General features: G+C 41.8%; 2 protein-coding genes across 2 annotated transcripts in view; both read right to left on the bottom strand.

Annotated features, from left to right (window-relative positions):
• The window catches only part of LOC307169567 (uncharacterized protein), a 199,603-nt gene that overhangs the window by 28,238 nt on the left and 158,067 nt on the right, over nucleotides 1–13,298 (bottom strand). The window lies entirely within an intron of this gene.
• LOC307169547 (uncharacterized protein) overlaps nucleotides 10,199–13,298 on the bottom strand; it is a 28,778-nt gene continuing 25,678 nt past the window's right edge. Inside the window, exon 3 of the mRNA XM_079890273.1 lies at nucleotides 10,199–11,546. The gene's annotated coding sequence lies outside the window, so the exon portion shown is untranslated. The remainder of the gene's footprint in view (nucleotides 11,547–13,298) is intronic.

Below are 13,298 nucleotides of genomic sequence, written 5' to 3'. Positions count from 1 at the left end.
GTCTTCCACTCCTGCCAATACTGGTTGTGACAATGTTACACAGCAACTACGTGACCTTATTGGTGAGCTTGGAAGCCAGATAGGTGACTCCATTGTCACACGGTTGCTAACAAACCAGACTTCAGCATTACCTGGTTCCGCTCCGTCGTCTGAGCAGCAGCCCTCTAGGACAATGCCTCCGTCCCCGAATCTTGATCTGTCCAAATTAAATCTCATAGTCAAAGCTGACATTAAGGAACCACAAGTGTTCAGAGGGGATGGTAGTGATAAGTTCACCATCTTGGAGTGGATTGAGCAGATGGAGGTATATTTGTCCAAAAAGGGTTGCGACAAAGCCGACAGTGTGGAAGAGATATTGAATCATCTCTGCGGCCGGGCAAAGAGCATTGTTAAGGTCAAGCTGAAAAGCAGCCCGGCCGCAGTACTCTGTCCTGAGGTTGTCTATGAGGTACTACGGCGTTATTTTAGCGAAAGCCCTGGCTCTTGCCAGCCGTTAGCCGATTTTTATGCGACACAGCCAAAGCCTAACGAGCACCCTGTTGATTATTGGGTCAGGTTAAATGAGGCAGCCGAGCTAGCAGATGCTCACCTGCAAAGATGTGGTGGAAAGATGGAAAATATGAGCTCAGAGATTGCAATGATGTTTATCAGGAACTGTCCCAGTCCTGACCTTTCCAGTGTTTTTAGGTGCAAGCCCATAAGCAAATGGTCAACTGAGGAGGTCCAAGAGGCTATCGACGAGCATGAGAGAGACTTTAAATCTCGGAGGCCGGTCCAATCTGCACCTAAAGTTGTTGTGAATCAGGCTGTTGTTGCTGAAAAACCTGTCAGCACTCAGATAGCAGTAGGAAGCGAAAGTATGGGCATAACCTCTGCATCGTGTACTGCAGTCCTGCACCCTAAAACAAGTGAATCCGCAGAATTGGGTAGTTTAGAGCGTGTGTTGAAAATGTTAGAAAGGGTGCTGGAGCGCACGACCCTACCTGCTTCAGAACCACATCCCCGAACATCACAGTGGTATCGATCCCCTTCATGTGAAGTCTGTGGAGACAGATCTCACTCGACTCGCTCCCACTGTATGAGAGAAAAAAGATGTCTCGCTTGCCTAGAGATTGGGCATCAACGTAGGGAGTGTCGCAAGGTTGCTGGCCGAGCTGTGGCCCAGACTGGTGACGATCAGGGAAACTAGATCACTCACATTGGGGAGGGGGCAATGTGAGTGTTAAAAGTCAGCCTCTCATCAGTGAAGACGATCCAATGGTCATCTATAGCAACCATTGTCAGGTTGAGTCAAGTGACAGTATAATTTTGTTTCAGGACATCGCGAAGCTGGAAAAAGCTGACAGTTTGTTTTATACCGATGTGTTGGTGAATGATACAGTCACTTGCCAAGGCCTGTTAGATACTGGTTCTATGGCATGCACTATTAATGAGGAAACTGAGCGTAAGTTGTTGGATGCATGCGGGACCCTTGAGCCTGTTCAGCCTCCCACTGATGTCTTGCTAGTCGGTTGTGGTGGTGTTCGGGTCAAGCCCAAGTGCATCCATCAGCTAAAGTTGCATGTGTATGGACATTCGGTTATTGTGCCTACCTTGGTCGTACCAGGGCAAAAAGACCAGTTCATTATTGGTACTAATGTGATCAAGTATGTTCTCAGTCAACTTAAACGGTCTCAAAGTTATTGGCGTGTCATGAATCAGCCAAATTCTACAGGGGAACCAGAGATTCAACGGTTTTTGAGTATGCTGTCTGGGCATAACAGATGGGAGGGTGGTAGTATCCCAAACATTGTCGGTACTGTTAAGCTCACTCAGGCCGTTACACTTTTGCCTCAGCACGAACACCTTGTGTGGGGCAGACTCCCGGCAAGTTCCACTATTTCTGTGGGCAGTACTGTGTTAGTTGAGCCGTCTAAGGCACAAACTCACCAGAAAGGTGTTTTAGTCGGGCGTGTTATAGCCACATTACCTGGTGACAGATGGGTGCCGGTTAAGGTGATCAACCCATCTAGTAAGCCGGTCACTTTGAGGCGGAATGCTAAAATAGCCGATGTATCTCCTGTTTTAGCGGTCGAAGACCTGGACGTGCAACCCGAGTATGGTAATGGAGAGACTGTGAGTGTTCAGAGCCAGTCTGTCTCCTCTGGTGTGGATACGGGTAGTTCTCCCTTTGATTTTCACAGTGCGATGCGGAAGCTTGGTCTTAGTGACCTTGATATCGAGTCTTGCGAAGTAACTCCGTACTGGAAAGAGCAGCTTTTGCAGTTGATTCAGGGATATCAAGATGTATTTTCTAAACACAAGCTAGACTGTGGTAAAGCCAAAGAGTTTGTCCATAGGATTCACCTATCAGATAACCGCCCGTTCAGACTTCCATACCGGCGCGTTCCTCCAGCTCAGTATCAGGAACTGAGAAAAGTGCTCTCTGAGATGGAAGAGCAAGAGATTATCCGGAAGTCATGTAGTGAGTGGGCGTCTCCACTGGTCCTGGTATGGAAGAAAAGCGGTGATCTTCGTGTTTGCGTCGATTACCGCTGGCTTAATGCCCGGACCATCAAGGACGCTCACCCCTTACCGCACCAAGCAGACTGCTTGGCGGCCTTGGGAGGAAACGTGATCTTTAGCGCGATGGATCTCACTTCCGGTTTTTATAATATCGCAATGGCGGAGGAAGACAAAAATCTTACGGCCTTCACGACACCGATGGGTCTTTACGAGTTTAATCGCTTACCGCAAGGGTTGTGCAATAGTCCCGCTAGCTTCATGCGCTTGATGACAAATATCTTTGGCGATCAAAACTTCTTGACGTTGCTTTGCTATTTGGATGACCTACTTGTATACGCGCCAGATGAGGGTGAGGCAATCAAGAGACTCGGTATGGTGTTCAGTAGGCTCAGAGAGCACGGGTTAAAGTTAGCCCCTAAAAAATGCCATTTCCTCCGGCGGTGTGTGCGATTCTTGGGGCACATTATTGACGGTTCAGGAGTAGCGACCGACCCAGACAAGGTTAGCGCTATAGGAGCAGTGACGGAGGCTGATTTGATGATGGAAGATGGGGTAACACCATCCCAAAGGAAGATTAAATCCTTCCTTGGAATGGTGTTGTATTACCAGAGGTTCATCCAAAATTGCTCTACCATCGCGAAACCCCTGTTTTCTTTGACAGCCGCGCCGAGGGGCAAGAAGCCTCCTGAGAAGGGTGCTGCTGTGTTCAAGAAGTTGAGTTCTGGTGACTGGAAAGAGGAGCACAGTAGGGCCTTCCAGCAGCTAAAAGCCGCTCTGATAAATTCCGTGGTTCTGACACATCCTGATTTTAGTCGCCCATTTATTTTGTCCACTGACGCGTCCATGGATGGGGTGGGCGCTGTGTTATCGCAGATCGCAGAGGGTGAGACTAGAGCTCGGCCGATTGCTTTCGCTAGCAAAGCCCTTTCTCGCGCTCAGGCAAAGTATCCTGCTCACCGCTTAGAGTTTTTGGCTTTGAAATGGTCCGTTTGCGACAAATTCAGCCATTGGCTGAAAGGCCATGAATTTGTTGTTTGGACGGACAACAATCCTTTAACTTACATCCTTACAAAGCCTAAACTCGACGCGTGTGAGCAGAGATGGGTTTCCAAGTTGGCGCCTTATCGTTTCAGCATCAAGTACATTCCAGGCAGTAAGAACGTAGTGGCCGATGCTTTAAGTCGTCAACCCTTTGTCCACAACAGGGTTAGTCAGCGACTGTTGAATGAGCCTTACACTGCATTGCTTGAGGAAGCAGAACAGTTTGAGAAAGACACCGTGCAGGATGCATTCAGGCTTAGTGCTGGTGTCCAGAGTGCTGAATGTCCTCCTTATGTAACTCCTAGCTGTTGTCCGCTCTCCAGTACTGAGGTGTCTGCAGTGTTAGAGGGTCACAGTGACTGGGAAGCAGGGGTTGAGTCGAGAGCAGTCTCCTGGATCGCACAAGACACCCAGAATTTGTTGCCTCCTGGGCAGTGCCCGTTACCAGTCTTCTCGTTAGATGAACTCCGAGATAGGCAACAGTGTGATCCTTGTCTGTCCAGGCTCCTGTTTTACTTTAATAGAGGCAAGAGAGCCTCACGTCGTGAGCGTGCTGGTGAGACATATAAAGTGCTCAGAGTCTTGAAGCAATGGGACAAGTTGAAGGTACTTGATGGTGTACTGTATCGTACAAGCAAAGACAACCTTGCGGGAAAGAAGCGGTTACAGTATGTTGTCCCATCTTCTTTGATAAAACAAGCGATAACAGGCGTCCACGACAAAGCAGGGCACCAGGGCCAAGGTAGAACTATGCATCTGGCAAGGCAGAGGTTCTTCTGGGTCGGGTTGGAACGCGACATTCGTAGATACGTTAAGTGTTGCAAGCGCTGTGTTGTCAGTAAAACACTCGAACCTGAAGGCAGAGCCCCACTAGAGAGCGTTAAAACGTCAAGCCCAATGGAGCTAGTATGTATTGATTTTTGGACTGCAGAAAGCTCCAAAGGCCGTAATGTGGACGTGTTAGTCGTTACTGATCATTTTTCCCATATGGCACATGCCTTTCCATGTCGTGACCAATCAGCAAAGCAGGTAGCCCGACAGTTGTGGGATCGATATTTCTGTGTGTACGGCTTTCCTGACAGGATCCACTCGGATCAAGGGGCTAATTTTGAGAGCCAACTGATCCGAGAGTTGCTGCAGGTTGCCGGGGTAAAAAAGTCCAGAACGACTGCCTATCACCCCATGGGTAATGGCCATGTTGAACGGTTCAATAGAACCTTGGGCAACATGGTCAGAGCACTGCCGCCAAGGTCTAAGGAAAAGTGGTCACAGCTGCTTCAGACACTGACTTTTGCGTACAATTGTACGGCGCACGAGTCCACAGGCTACGCTCCATTCTACCTAATGTTTGGTAGAATCCCGAAGCTACCCGTAGATGTGATGTTTGGTAGTGTTGAGAGAGACTGTGATGTTGTTGATTACGACAAATATGTGAAAAGTTTGAGAGATGACCTGAAAGAGGCTCTGACAGTCGCTCAGAGGAACATTGATGCAAGTCAGCAACGCCAGACCGAGTTTTACAACAGGAAGATGAAGGGCTGTAGCATTGACATGGGCGATCAAGTTCTCCTGGCCAACAAAGGTGAACGTGGGAAGAGAAAATTGGCAGACCGGTGGGAGTCCACACCCTATAGGGTAGTTGCGTTGAATCCCCAGTGCCATATTTATCGCATTCGTAACACCAAAACGGGCCAGGAGAAAACCGTTCATCGTAATTTGCTATTGCAAGCTAACTTCTTGCCACTCGAGTTGGGAGGTCCTGAGTCACCTGGGGATGGTGGTGAATCTGTCCTTGGAAGCAGGAGTGCATCCTTGGATGACGTTGTTTCTGCATCTGAGATGTGTTCTGTGTCTGATCGAGTTGCTAGTTGGGTGGAAAGAACCACAATTTCTGAGGATCCTCAGCAGAGGTTGTCCTGCAGGTCTGATAGTGCTGCATCATTGGATGTAGTCCCTGAGTCATTGGGTCCGGAGCAGTTGGCGTCAAAAGATGATTGTACCAAAAAGAACAGCAATGTAGTCATTCCAGATGAAGGACTGAGTTGTGATTCTCGCAGTTCACTTTCTGAGGCGGTTTTCCATGATGGCCGTTGTGTTTCACCTGCTGGAGTTTTAGAGCCACCTCCTGGTCAAGGATAAATGAGAGTTCGAACCAGAGTGGGTAGGATGGTGAAACCTGTCAATAGATTGATAGAGAACATGACTCAATCAATCAGAACGCTGAATCCAGTTGGGGGGGTTGTAAGATCTTTATTGAAATGAGAATTTATAGTATTAGAACATTAGAACATTAGAACATTGCATTGTATTACAATATTGTTGTTCCAGATCCAAGATGAAGTTTCATTTGAGATGAATGGTGTTTAAGGCACCTTTTGCGGGTGATTGCAGTGGGCCTGATCAACCTGCTGTACTCACCTTCCCTGTGAGTGGGAAACATTTTGTTGCACCATGTTCTGGAAAACAGTTGGTCTAATAGCTCCAGTGTATATGATCCCTGTATAAGTCAAAATTTGTGAAGTTCAGGGTGGAGAATGTAACTGGTGTGAATTATTCATTGATGTGTTTCTTTTATATATATATTTTTTTTAATTTATTGTCTATATTGTTAATATATAAGTATTCTCTCTACTTTTATATTTAGTTAATGAACATCACAAAATTTTGTTCAGATCGTTGTTCATAAGACGACATAACAGTAAAATAGCAGAACTTTTTCTTTGGGTGTTTGTTGGGGAGGGAGCGTCATCAGTGGAACACCTCTGGGGTTTTCCCTCGTGCGATCTGTAATAGCCTCAGTCAACCTGTGCGCGAGGCTCACGAGCACACGCAATGTTGCTTCTCTCCGTGATTATTACTGGTATGTTTATTGTCTAAAAGCATAACTATCGCTTAATAAGTGTGATATGAGTGCATTTCATGATCTGAGTGTGTTAGTAGTGATGAGGTGTGTAGCAAAACGATTTTATGAAATTCATCATAGTGCTAACTGATTCATATTTTGCATTCATGCTTAGTTATATGAGAGAAAGAGAGAAGCTGATGTTCCATTGGTCCACTGATGACCTCTATTCGTTACAGGTATGTTTGTAATTAGTTCTGTTTAGTGAAATAATAGAGATCTGGTTTACTGTCAATGTGTACTGTATGAAGAGAATCATGAGGGGAATGAATCAGATTCATTGATTCACGTGTGAAGCACGTGGTGCGGCCTGCTCATGGTATGTTGTTAACCTGTTAAGCTGCAACGCCACTTTTGAAAAATCCCCAGAAATGACATACCCAAACTGAAACAGATACAGTTCATGAACCCTTTGTACTAAAAGCACAAGTATGATCTCGTTTGAAAGCTGACACCTGGCAGTTTATTGTAAATGTAGAATTAATTATTGTCGTAATGACAAAATTTTTTATAAATAGCTTCAAAGTTTTGTAAAGTTATTAGAAATTATTTTTTATGAAACATCCTCATGAAAATAAAATTGAAGTTGGCACTGGAACAATCTAGAAATGCACTACAGCTAAAGCCACATGTCTAAACATTTTATGTTTAAAATCTGAAGATAATAAGCCCAAAACTCTGTATTTAGTTAAATGTTTTTCAAGACCATGTCATGTGACTAACAGTTAGGGCTAGCTAGCATGTTAGCTTAGCACACCATCAATACACGACAATATATGAGATTAAAACCATGTTTATGCTCAAAACGTACTTTATAACTCAAGCCGAATGTTTTAAATAATCTTCTGTGATCTAATTTAGCTTCAGATAAAAAAATCAGACAGAAAATATATTATTTGATAGTATTATGCACAATGATGAAGTCTATATAGATTAGCATTACATTATAAATATAATATATTATTATGAAAATACCTGGCATGGCTTGAAGAACACAGGCAAATCAGATATCATTGCAATCATGTTTATTGTCTTCAAAACATCTGTATCTGCATTTTACAGCGCAAACTCTGTAGCTTTGTGTGTGTTCGAGGCTTCCTGGAATGTCACATGATCATGGCTCTTCTTCATGTTTCATATATGGACTATATTACTGTGCATATAGCGCCCTCAGGCTATTGGTATGAATTGAAAACACTGTGAATTAGAATACCAAACGCTCATAAAGATTACATTGACGCATTTGGGTATAAATTCAATAAATATTATTCCTGTCTATAGAAATATGATGTAAATCTAAAAGAATCTATCAATATTTCTCCAAATCTGCACATTTGTGAGCTAAAGCCCTGAGGGACGTTGTTTTGTGTATCGCTGTCATGACGACAGCACGGGAGTTTATTATGAATGGGAGCGGCTGACGCGCATAATTCATATTAAAGGTATCGACTCATTTTTTCATTTCATAACTCCTGACACAAATTAAGACATAACTGTCACTATGAGTTTCTCAGAATACAATAGTGGTCAAATACTGAAACTTGAGTCTTATATCTTTTTAATGATGTATAGTTTGTCAAGGTATAACATTAAATCTGATAGTAATTTTGAATTAAATAAATAAAAAACGCTTCAGTGCGCCGACGCACTGGTGAAGCTTAACAGGTTAAATGCATGTTATATGCTTTTCTTTTGGATTTATTTGTATAAATAGTATTATAATTGATATCTGTTTCGTCATAGCATGTTATAACATATAAATATTTGTAGTAATGCATATGATTATACACTCTAGTATACAATTAATGTACTTTACACTATTGTAGTGTACTAATAACAGAATTGATGTGATGTATCACAAGGAAGATTATGAATGTATGGTAATCAGATTTATTATTTTATTTACATGTTTTATTTATTTTTGTTTAAGTTTTGTAATAGCCTCAGTCAACCTGTGCGCGAGGCTCACGAGCACACGCAATGTTGCTTCTCTCCGTGATTATTACTGTTATATGAGAGAAAGAGAGAAGCTGATGTTCCATTGGTCCACTGATGACCTCTATTCGTTACAGATTAAAAAGAAAACTTTGGATCTCATTGTTGAGTGGTGGTGTGGTCTTTTGATGTGCGAGAGTCCGTTCCAGACATGCTACACACAGAAATTACACACTGCTGGGTGTTAGATTTTTTAGAGTCACTTATTTGCTTTAAAAAGTCTTTTAAAGTGTCAATGACGTCATACACATCGTACGGCCAGAGATACTGCTTTACGGCAATCCTTCAGTCACTTTGCACTTTCTTTTCTCTCAAGGCATCGGCAACACAGCTGACACAGGTGAATACACGTGCTAGAAGCGTTCTTGTTTTGTTCAGCCACACTGAAGCAGAAAGGGCTGAGGAGCACAAAGAAACACTTTATCTATGAAGCTCATGATGAACCATTCATGGATGCGTTGAAGATGCTAGAAGTGACATTCTTTTACACGGTTGTAGACGCTGTCAAATCTTCTGTTAAAGACAGGTTTTCGGTTTCAGTGAAGTGAGAGACAAGTTCAGCGTGCTCCTCAACTTCAAGAGTCTGACACTAGGTGAATTGGGAGCACAATGTGAGACACTTAGTAAAACTCTATCGACAAACAAAGATGCAGACATCAGTGGAAGGGAACATTCTGAGTGTCAACCACCAAACATGCGAGACTGTGTCATATGATGAGGTGATTGATGACTTTGCAGCAAAGAAGTCACGCAAAGTAAAAATCTAATTCTGTAGCCTTATATTTTATTATAGAATTTATTTATTTTTTATTTGATTTAGTTTTTATGTACAATTTATATTATTTGTTTCATATGTTTAGTTTAATTTTTCAAGCTCACTTGTACTCTTGTTTAAATTCATGTAAATGTTTTTTCATATGTATGCTGAATGCTACACTTAATACACATTTATAAACTTAAATATTGAAATTGTCATCTCATGTGCTTTCTCTCAGAGTTTTTTACTCCGGTGGGGCCAATCTTCATGATCTTGCCTAGGGCCCCACAACCCCACGGGCCGGCACCGGCAGTACGAGCGGAAAACCGAGGGTAACGCGATTTGACGCCTCACACATCCTTGGTTATAACCGCAATTTTCACGGTTTACAAATAGTTTGTGATTGTAAGTAATCAACTAAACAAAATATAACAATGGCCTAATGGTTTTTGGATATTTTACTGCAAAATTCTTACATAGCGCACCTTTAATCTTGTGTTCTGTCTCAGTCACCAGCTGGTGTGCCCAGGTCGGCCACTAGAGGGCACTCCTCCTCTGACCTTTGCCACTCAGCCATGAACTTCAGTCCCCATAATCCTTTGCCTGGACTCATCATGAATTATTGCTTTCACCTGTTTGTCATTATTGTTTGTCTCAGCCTATTTATACCATGTTCTCTCTGTCATTTCTCATCAAGGACTTGTAGTTGTCACACTGCACGTCTGAGCGCTCTCCCTTGTCTCTTGTGTTTTTATTGTGGATTGTTTGCAAGTGTTTTGACCCTTTGTCTGGCATATGACTACGATTCTGGATTTTCCAATGAAGCTGCGCTTGGATCTTACTAAAGTCTCAGAGCGATCCGTGACGCGTTCCCCTCCCAGTCTAGGGGTCGGAGGAGAGGTAACAAAGGAAAAGAAAGTATGATAACGTAGAGATGTAAAGATATGTGCAGAACACACTTCAGCCTCAGTCTCAGAGTGAAAACATAACACAACTTTAAGGAAAAGTAAAAGTATTTATTTCCTTCATATATCAAAAAGGCTTAACAAAAGATGGGAATAAATCTTCAGGAGAGAGTAAGCCCTAAAATAATAACAGAAAATAAGCAACAACACAAACTTCCCTGAGCTTCCTCTCTAACCAGAAACTGGAGAAAAAATATATGTACAAAATAAAAAAAACACTCCCTACATTTCCCAGATAACCATAATCAAGTGGACAGAGCTAATAAGAATTTATATGATACATTTTAATTACCAACAGAAAATGAAGTAAATGCCTGCTTTCACAATATCTTTTAGTTATCCACAGGTAAGAAGTCAACACTAAAATGATCTAATATGTTCCAGGTCCCTCACAAGGATAAACTGGCAAGCCAACTAACCGTTGTTGGCACACAGCAAATGAGCGTAGGTCATCACACACACTTTTTTTTTTTCATGCAACATTTCGACAAAAAGAGAATTAAAGACAATTATGACAAAAATCAGTCAAGGCAAATCAAACACAGACACAATAGAATTTTATCAGAGAAAATACACAGAGAATATCAGAATCCTAAGCAAACAGAATATTAATATGCACTGTAAGTCAATCAACCAAATGCTAGATTTAAGGCTTTACAGCAACTTACAGGGACTAATTAGCAGGTAGGTCAGTAGAACAGTAATGTGAAGCAGTAGTAGTTATTTGGGAGTCTGATCACAGGAGATAACAGCGATCTCTTCTCTAGTTCATCTTGAAGGAATTCACTCTGTTCTTGCAGTAACTCCTATCCATCATGTTCTTCCTCCAGCTTATCCCTGAGAGCCCAAATCTGCTCCTTATAAATTTCCTCTGCTTTAGTTCTGGCATTATATTTCTCCTGAATCCTGTATAATTACATTTTATACCATGTTGTTTTCTCTCTTTGAAGATCTGCCATCATCTTCTTCATTTGTTCTCTCTCACTCTTTTGTTGCTGAACTGAGCAGCTCTTGGACTAAAGATCATCTTTATCAGATCTACTGTCCATCTCCTCTCTTGTAAATCTTCCCAAACTCAACACAATGATGAACACATGAGGTCCAGGTGACAACACGGAAATACATTTCAATATTTATTTTAATGCTTGATCATTCGTCAGTGTCGTGTCAAAGAGACCTGGAGTATCAACAACAGTTACTGGTCGACCATCAACTTCACCAACTCTCTTTTCACAAACTGTGGTGACTGAATCTAGTCTTAATTCACTGACAAACTCATCTCTTCCCAGAATACTGTTTCCTGTTGCACTCTTCCCATTTCCTGTCTTCCCGATCAGAGCAATCCTCAGACACTCCTGATCATCTTGTTCATCTTCAGCACCTGAAAATCACAGCGGTAGAAAGAAAACTTAGTGAAATGAAGCTCAAACTTTAATATTGTTATGTTGGATTGTAGAAGTTGCAGATGAATGCTAATTGATTATGAACTGAAAAAAAAGGTCACCAAGGTCAGATAAATCCCATCACATAGAACCTCTTTCACCTAGATATCATCATATAGAGGCTGTGTCTGTTCCCAGAATTAGGAAATACAAAAAACTCCTAAACCCATCTAAGGGTTAAAATGTAATTGATGTCCAACAAATAAAAGACAGATATAATACAAATGAGCAAATGCTAAAGCTTGGGTTGCTGAATATTCGATCGCTTACTTCAAAAGCACTCATTGTTAATGATATGATTTCAGATAATAACCTAGATGTGCTGTGTTTGACAGAAACCTGGCTAAAACCAAACGATTACATTACTTTAAATGAGTCCACCCCGCAAAATTACTGTTATAAACATGAGCCTCGCCTGAAACGCAAAGGGGGAGATGTTGCTGTAATTTACAGTAATATTATCAGAATTACTAAGAAGTCTAGTTTAAAATATAATTCTTTTGAAGTGTTGGTGCTTAATGTAACACTATCTAGTGTAAATGATAAATCACATTTGAGATTTGTGCTGGCTACTGTGTACAGGCCACCAGGGGACCATACAGACTTTATCAAAGAATTTGCGGACTTTCTATCAGAGTTAGTATTGGCTGCAGATAAAGTACTAATTGATGGCGATTTTAATATACATGTAGATAACGAAAAATATGCATTGGGATTGGTATTTAAAGACATTCTTAACTCTTTTGGAGTTAGACAACACGTGTCAGGACCTACTCATCGTCATAATCATACTCTAGATCTAATATTAGTGAATTATGCCGTTGAAATTCTGCAGCAGAGCGATGACATCTCAGATCATTATCTAGTCTTGTGTAAACTTCATTTAGCCAAGGCTGAAAAGCCGACTCCGTGTTACAAATATGTTAGACCTATCACTTCTGCCACTAAAGAAAAACTTTTTTTTTTTTTTATCAATATGTGGAGTTTGTGTTGGAGTCTGTGTTTTGCTGGGCGCAGGTCGTTTCTTAGTGTTATCAGACATGTCATAAGTTGCATAAGTCATAAGTCCATGTCATAAGTTGCAGTGTCGTCGCTGTTGAGTGCAAAGTCAGTAGGCTAGACGAGGCTAGAGGCTCGGGAGCGCACATGCAGGTGACGTCACTGGCCGTAAATCCGACCCGGGACCTTCACATAAAAATAAGAATACTTGCTTTCAGAGGTAATAGCAAAACCCGCAAAGTGGATAATTTTAATGTGGGATTACAACCCCTTCTCACACAGGCAATAAAAAAAGGATTCGTTTTGGTAGAAAAGCTACATACAGCACCTTCAAATCTCTTTTCCAGCACTTTAGACACAGTTGCTCTGTTGTGCTTAAAGAAGATCAAAGAAAAAAGTCGTAAACGCCGTGGTACAACGAGCACACTCAGGCCCTTAAGAGAGCAGCCAGAGAGATGGAACGCAACTGGAAGAAAACAAAACTAGAGGTATTTCGCATTTCATGGAAGGAGAGCTCGATTGCATACAGAGAAGATTTTTCAACCTTATTAGAAGAAAATAAACAAAACCCTAGGTATTTGAAAAAAAAAAAACTAATGAAAAAGAAAGCTTCAACCTCAGAAGTTTCCAAGCAACACAGCAGTAATGACTTTATAAACTTCTACACTTAATAATAATAATAATATCATGGA

The sequence above is a fragment of the Squalius cephalus genome (assembly GCF_949319135.1).
Source record: "Squalius cephalus genome assembly, chromosome: 1".
Taxonomy (NCBI): Eukaryota; Metazoa; Chordata; class Actinopteri; order Cypriniformes; family Leuciscidae; genus Squalius; species Squalius cephalus.
The sequence above is the reverse complement of the archived record's forward strand: the minus strand, read 5'-3'. Positions and strand labels throughout refer to the sequence as shown.